Below are 7,659 nucleotides of genomic sequence, written 5' to 3' on the forward strand. Positions count from 1 at the left end.
GGCTTTTTTATTATATTGTTTTAACTTTTCAGCTTATACTATGGCTTTTAGCCCTTTTTCAACATACAATACTATGGCTTTTTTCACATACTATACTATGGCGTTTTATCTATGCGTTTTATACTATACTATGGCTTTTTAGCACTTTTTTCAACATGCAATACTATGGCTTTTTCACATACTATACTATGGCGTTTTATCTATGGCGTTTTATACTATAACTATGGCTTTTTTATCACTTTTTTCAACATAACTATACTATGGCTTTTCAGCACTTTTTTAAACATGCAATACTATGGCTTTTTTCACATACTATACTATGGCGTTTTATCTATGGTTTTATACTATACTATGGCTTTTTTATCACTTTTTCAACATACTATACTATGGCTTTTTTACACTTTTCCAACATAGTATACTATGGCCTTTTCAGCACCTTTTTAAACATACTATACTATAGCTTTTTCAGCACTTTTTTCAACATACTATGCTATGGCTTTTTCAGCACTTTTTTCAACTATACTATACTATGGTTTTTTGTTTTCCACATACTATGCTATGGCTTTTTCAGCACTTTCTTAAACATACTATACTATGGCTTTTTAGCACTTTTGTTCGACATACTATACTATGGCGTTTTATCACTTTTAGATATACTATACCGAACTTTTTATTATTTTTTTTTCAACATTATACTATGGCTTTTTAGCACTTTTTTAAACATGCAATACTATGGCTTTTTTCACATACTATACTATGGCGTTTTATCTATGGCGTTTTATACTATACTATGGCTTTTTATCACTTTTTCCAACATAGTATGCTATGGCTTTTTCAGCACTTTTTAAACATACTATACTATGGCTTTTTAGCACTTTTTCGACATACTATACTATGGCTTTATTAGCACTTTTGTTGACATACTATACTATGGCTTTTTTCAACTAATTATATTACTTAATTTTTTTCAACTATACTATGGCTTTTTCAGCCCTTTTTCAACATACAATACAGCTTTTTCACATACTATACTATGGCGTTTTATCTATGAGTTTTATACTATACTATGGCTTTTTTATCACTTTTTTCAACATACTATACTATGGCTTTTTTAGCACTTTTTCAACATACTATGCTATGGCTTTTTTCACCACTTTTTTCAACATACTATACTATGGCTTTTTTAGCACTTTTGTCGACATACTATACTATGGCTTTTTTCTCACTTTTTTCGACATACTGTACTATTGCTTTTTTATAAAAAAATGTTGACATACTATGGCTTTTTCAGCACTTTTTTCAACATACTATACCAAAAATTATGAACTGTGCATATCTCAGGAAGAACCTCATAACATTGTTCCAAAGGGACTTGTTTTAATGCAGCCAGTTACATTGTTGAGAAGTAACAACTGCAGTAGAACGCAACCTGGTTCGACGAGGATGGGGTTTCGAACCCCGCGTGCAAAGCACAATGGATTAGCAGTCCATCGCCTTAACCACTCGGCCACCTCGTCTACAATCAAATTTAAATTAATGGTCCGAACGAGGTCATGCCCGGTGTTTGCGCAAAAGCCGACATGGAATGGATGAGGAGCTACACTGTTCCAATTTTGGGGAATTAGCTCAAATGGTAGAGCGCTTGCTTAGCATGCAGAGATAGTGGGATCGATGCCCACATTCTCCAGAGCAATTTTAGATTCTTTTGTGTTTCTTTTTTCCTGTACCAGCAATTAGACAGAAACCTGCAACTGTGTCTTAACGATCCTATGCTATGACTTAATTATTTTTTTCGACATACTATACTATAACTTTTAGCACTTTTCCGACATACTATGCTATGGCTTTTTCAGCCCTTTTTTCAACATACTATACTATGGTTTTTTTTTTTTTCCACATACTATGCTATGGCTTTTTCAGCACTTTCTTAAACATACTATACTATGGCTTTTTTAGCACTTTTGTCGACATACTATACTATTGCGTTTTATCACTTTTGTTGACATACTATACTATGGCTTTTTTTTCAACTAATTATATTGCTTATAACTCTTTTCAACATACTATGGCTTTTTCAGCCCTTTTTTAAACATGCAATACTATGGCTTTTTTCACATACTATACTATGGCATTTTATCTATGGCGTTTTATACAATACTATGGCTTTTTAGCACTTTTTTCAACATGCAATACTATGGCTTTTTTCACATACTATACTATGGCGTTTTATCTATGGCGTTTTATACTATACTATGGCTTTTTTATCACTTTTTTCAACATACTATACTATGGCTTTTTCAGCACTTTTTTCAACATACTATGCTATGGCATTTTCACCACTTCTTTCAACATACTATACTATGGCTTTTTTAGCACTTTTTTCGACATACTATACTATGGCTTTATTAGCACTTTTGTTGACATACTATACTATGGCTTTTTTTTTCAACTAATTATATTGCTTGTAATTTTTTTCAACATACTATGGCTTTTTCAGCCCTTTTTTCAACATGCAATACTATGGCTTTTTTCACATACTATACTATGGCGTTTTATCTATGGCGTTTTATACTATACTATGGCTTTTTTATCACTTTTTTCAACATAATATACTATGGCTTTTTCAGCACTTTTTTCAACATACTATGCTATGGCTTTTTCACCACTTCTTTCAACATACTATACTATGGCTTTTTTAGCACTTTTGTCGACATACTATACTATGGCTTTTTTCTCACTTTTTTCGACATACTGTACTATTGCTTTTTTATAAAAAACAATTTGACATACTATGGCTTTTTCAGCACTTTTTTCAACATACTATACCAAAAATTATGAACTGTGCATATCTTAGAACCTCATAACATTGTTCCAAAGGGACTTGTTTTAATGCAGCCAGTTACGTTGTTGAAGAGTAACCTCTGCAGTAGAACGCAACCTGGTTCGACGAGGATGGGATTCGAAACCACGCGTGCAAAGCACAATGGATTAGCAGTCCATCGCCTTAACCACTCGGCCACCTCGTCTTCAATCTAATTTAAATGAATGGTCCGAACGAGGTCTCGCCTTGGGTGTTTGCATAGAAAATCCGACATGGAATGGATGAGGAGCTACACTGTTCCAATTTTAGGGGAATTAGCTCAAATGGTAGAGCGCTCGCTTAGCATGCGAGAGGTAGTGGGATCGATGCCCACATTCTCCAGAGCAACTTAGATTCTTCTGTGTTTCTTTTTTTCCTATACCAGCAATTAGACAGAAACCTGCAACTATGTCTTAACGTCCTATGCTATGACTTAATTATTTTTTTCGACATACTATACTATGGCTTTTTTCTAATTTTTTAAACATTCTATACTATGGCTTTTTAGCACTTTTTCCGACATACTATGCTATGGCTTTTTCAGCTCTTTCTTAAACATACTATACTATGGCTTTTTTAGCACTTTTGTCGACATACTATACCATGGCTTTTTTATTATTTTTTTCAACATTGTATACTATGGCTTTTTAGCACTTTTTTCAACATGCAATACTATGGCTTTTTTCACATACTATACTATGGCGTTTTATCTATGGCGTTTTATACTATACTATGGCTTTTTCATCACTTTTTCCAACATAATATGCTATGGCTTTTTCAGCACTTTTTTCAACGTACTATACTATGGCTTTTTCAGCACTTTTTTCAACATACTATGCTATGGCTTTTTCACCACTTCTTTCAACATACTATACTATGGCTTTTTCAGCACTTTTTTCAACATACTATACTATGGCTTTTTTAGCACTTTTGTCGACATACTATACCATGGCTTTTTATTATTTTTTTCAACATTGTATACTATGGCTTTTTAGCACTTTTTTCAACATGCAATACTATGGCTTTTTTCACATACTATACTATGGCGTTTTATCTATGGCGTTTTATACTATACTATGGCTTTTTTATCACTTTTTCCAACATAATATGCTATGGCTTTTTCAGCACTTTTTTCAACGTACTATACTATGGCTTTTTCAGCACTTTTTTCAACATACTATGCTATGGCTTTTTCACCACTTCTTTCAACATACTATACTATGGCTTTTTCAGCACTTTTTTCAACATACTATACTATGGCTTTTTTAGCACTTTTGTCGACATACAATACTATGGCTTTTTTCACATACTATACTATGGCGTTTTATCTATGGTGTTTTATACTATACTATGGCTTTTTTATCACTTTTTCCAACATACTATGCTATGGCTTTTTCAGCCCTTTTTTCAACATACTATACTATGGGTTTTTTTGTTTTTTTTTCCACATACTATGCTATGGCTTTTTCAACACTTTCTTAAACATACTATACTATGGCTTTTTTAGCACTTTTGTCGACATACTATACTATTGCGTTTTATCACTTTTGTTGACATACTATACTATGGCTTTTTTTTCAACTAATTATATTGCTTATAACTCTTTTCAACATACTATGGCTTTTTCAGCCCTTTTTTAAACATGCAATACTATGGCTTTTTTCACATACTATACTATGGCATTTTATCTATGGCGTTTTATACAATACTATGGCTTTTTTATCACTTTTTTCAACATACTATACTATGGCTTTTTTATCACTTTTTCCAACATAGTATGCTATGGCTTTTCAGCACTTTTTAAACATACTATACTATAGCTTTTTCAGCACTTTTTTCAACATACTATGCTATGGCTTTTTCAGCACTTTTTTCAACATACTATACTATGGCTTTTTAGCACTTTTATTAGACTATACTATGGCTTTTTTCACTTTTAGACATATTATACTATGGCTTTATTAGCACTTTTGTCGACATACTGTTACTATTGCTTTTTATTAAAAAATTGACATAATATGGCTTTTTCAGCACTTTTTTCAACAATACTATACTATGGGTTTTTGTTTTTCCACTTTTGTTGACATACTATACTATGGCTTTTTTTTCAACTAATTATATTGCTTATAACTCTTTTCAACATACTATGGCTTTTTCAGCCCTTTTTTAAACATGCAATACTATGGCTTTTTTCACATACTATACTATGGCATTTTATCTATGGCGTTTTATACAATACTATGGCTTTTTAGCACTTTTTTCAACATGCAATACTATGGCTTTTTTCACATACTATACTATGGCGTTTTATCTATGGCGTTTTATACTATACTATGGCTTTTTTATCACTTTTTTCAACATACTATACTATGGCTTTTTCAGCACTTTTTTCAACATACTATGCTATGGCATTTTCACCACTTCTTTCAACATACTATACTATGGCTTTTTTAGCACTTTTGTCGACATACTATACTATGGCTTTATTAGCACTTTTGTTGACGTACTATACTATGGCTTTTTTTTTCAACTAATTATATTGCTTGTAATTTTTTTCAACATACTATGGCTTTTTCAGCCCTTTTTTCAACATGCAATACTATGGCTTTTTTCACATACTATACTATGGCGTTTTATCTATGGCGTTTTATACTATACTATGGCTTTTTTATCACTTTTTTCAACATACTATACTATGGCTTTTTCAGCACTTTTTTCAACATACTATGCTATGGCTTTTTCACCACTTCTTTCAACATACTATACTATGGCTTTTTAGCACTTTTGTTCGACATACTATACTATGGCTTTTTTTCTCACTTTTTTCGACATACTGTTACTATTGCTTTTTTTATAAAACAATTTGACATACTATGGCTTTTTCAGCACTTTTTCAACATACTATACCAAAATTATGAACTGTGCATATCTTAGAACCTCATAACATTGTTCCAAAGGGACTTGTTTTAATGCAGCCAGTTACGTTGTTGAAGAGTAACCTCTGCAGTAGAACCGCAACCTCGTTCGACGAGGATGGGATCGAACCGCCGCGTACAAAGCACAATGGATTAACAGTCCATCGCCTTAACCACTTCCACCTCGTCTTCAATCTAATTTAAATGAATGGTCCGAACGAGGTTGCCATGTAGGTGTTTTATAGAAAATCCGACATGGAATGGATGAGGAGCTACACTGTTCCAATTTTAGGGAATTAAGCTCAAATGGTAGGCCGCTTAGCGCAACTCGCGGGGTAGTGGGATCGATGCCCACATTCTCCAGAGCAACTTAGATTCTTCTGTGTTTCTTTTTTTCCTATACCAGCAATTAGACAGAAACCTGCAACTATGTCTTAACGTCCTATGCTTTGACTTAATTATTTTTTTCGACATACTATACTATGGCTTTTTTCTAATTTTTTAAACATTCTATACTATGGCTTTTTAGCACTTTTTCCGACATACTATGCTATGGCTTTTTCAGCTCTTTCTTAAACATACTATACTATGGCTTTTTTAGCACTTTTGTCGACATACTATACCATGGCTTTTTTATTATTTTTTTCAACATTGTATACTATGGCTTTTTAGCACTTTTTTCAACATGCAATACTATGGCTTTTTTCACATACTATACTATGGCGTTTTATCTATGGCGTTTTATACTATACTATGGCTTTTTTATCACTTTTTCCAACATAATATGCTATGGCTTTTTCAGCACTTTTTTCAACGTACTATACTATGGCTTTTTCAGCACTTTTTTCAACATACTATGCTATGGCTTTTTCACCACTTCTTTCAACATACTATACTATGGCTTTTTCAGCACTTTTTTCAACATACTATACTATGGCTTTTTTAGCACTTTTGTCGACATACAATACTATGGCTTTTTTCACATACTATACTATGGCGTTTTATCTATTGTGTTTTATACTATACTATGGCTTTTTTATCACTTTTTCCAACATACTATGCTATGGCTTTTTCAGCCCTTTTTTCAACATACTATACTATGGCTTTTTTTGTTTTTTTTTCCACATACTATGCTATGGCTTTTTCAGCACTTTCTTAAACATACTATACTATGGCTTTTTTAGCACTTTTGTCGACATACTATACTATTGCGTTTTATCACTTTTGTTGACATACTATACTATGGCTTTTTTTCAACTAATTATATTGCTTATAACTCTTTTCAACATACTATGGCTTTTTCAGCCCTTTTTTAAACATGCAATACTATGGCTTTTTTCACATACTATACTATGGCATTTTATCTATGGCGTTTTATACAATACTATGGCTTTTTTATCATTTTTTTCAACATACTATACTATGGCTTTTTTATCACTTTTTCCAACATAGTATGCTATGGCTTTTTCAGCACTTTTTAAACATACTATACTATAGCTTTTTCAGCACTTTTTTCAACATACTATGCTATGGCTTTTTCAGCACTTTTTTCAACATACTATACTATGGCTTTTTTAGCACTTTTGTCGACATACTATACTATGGCTTTTTTCACTTTTTTCGACATACTATACTATGGCTTTATTAGCACTTTTGTCGACATACTGTACTATTGCTTTTTTATTAAAAAAAATTGACATAATATGGCTTTTTCAGCACTTTTTTCAACATACTATACTATAGGTTTTTTTGTTTTTTTCCACAAAATTAATGAACTGTGCATATCTCAGGAAGAACCTCATAACATTGTTCCAAAGGGACTTGTTTTAATTCAGCCAGTTACGTTGTTGACAAGTAACAACTGCAGTAGAACACAACCTGGTT

General features: G+C 32.3%; 3 non-coding genes across 3 annotated transcripts; 1 reads left to right on the forward strand and 2 right to left on the reverse strand.

Annotated features, from left to right (window-relative positions):
- Positions 1-1,435: 1,435 nt before the first annotated feature.
- trnas-gcu lies at positions 1,436-1,517 on the reverse strand. Its single transcript has one exon. It is a non-coding gene; the product is annotated as a tRNA-Ser (tRNA).
- A 1,427-nt stretch (positions 1,518-2,944) lies between these two features.
- Positions 2,945-3,026, reverse strand: trnas-gcu. Its single transcript has one exon. It is a non-coding gene; the product is annotated as a tRNA-Ser (tRNA).
- Positions 3,027-3,129: 103 nt separating this feature from the next.
- trnaa-agc lies at positions 3,130-3,202 on the forward strand. The gene has a single exon. It is a non-coding gene; the product is annotated as a tRNA-Ala (tRNA).
- The last annotated feature ends 4,457 nt before the right edge of the window (positions 3,203-7,659 follow it).

The sequence above is a fragment of the Perca fluviatilis genome, chromosome 22, assembly GCF_010015445.1.
Source record: "Perca fluviatilis chromosome 22, GENO_Pfluv_1.0, whole genome shotgun sequence".
Classification (NCBI taxonomy): domain Eukaryota; kingdom Metazoa; phylum Chordata; class Actinopteri; order Perciformes; family Percidae; genus Perca; species Perca fluviatilis.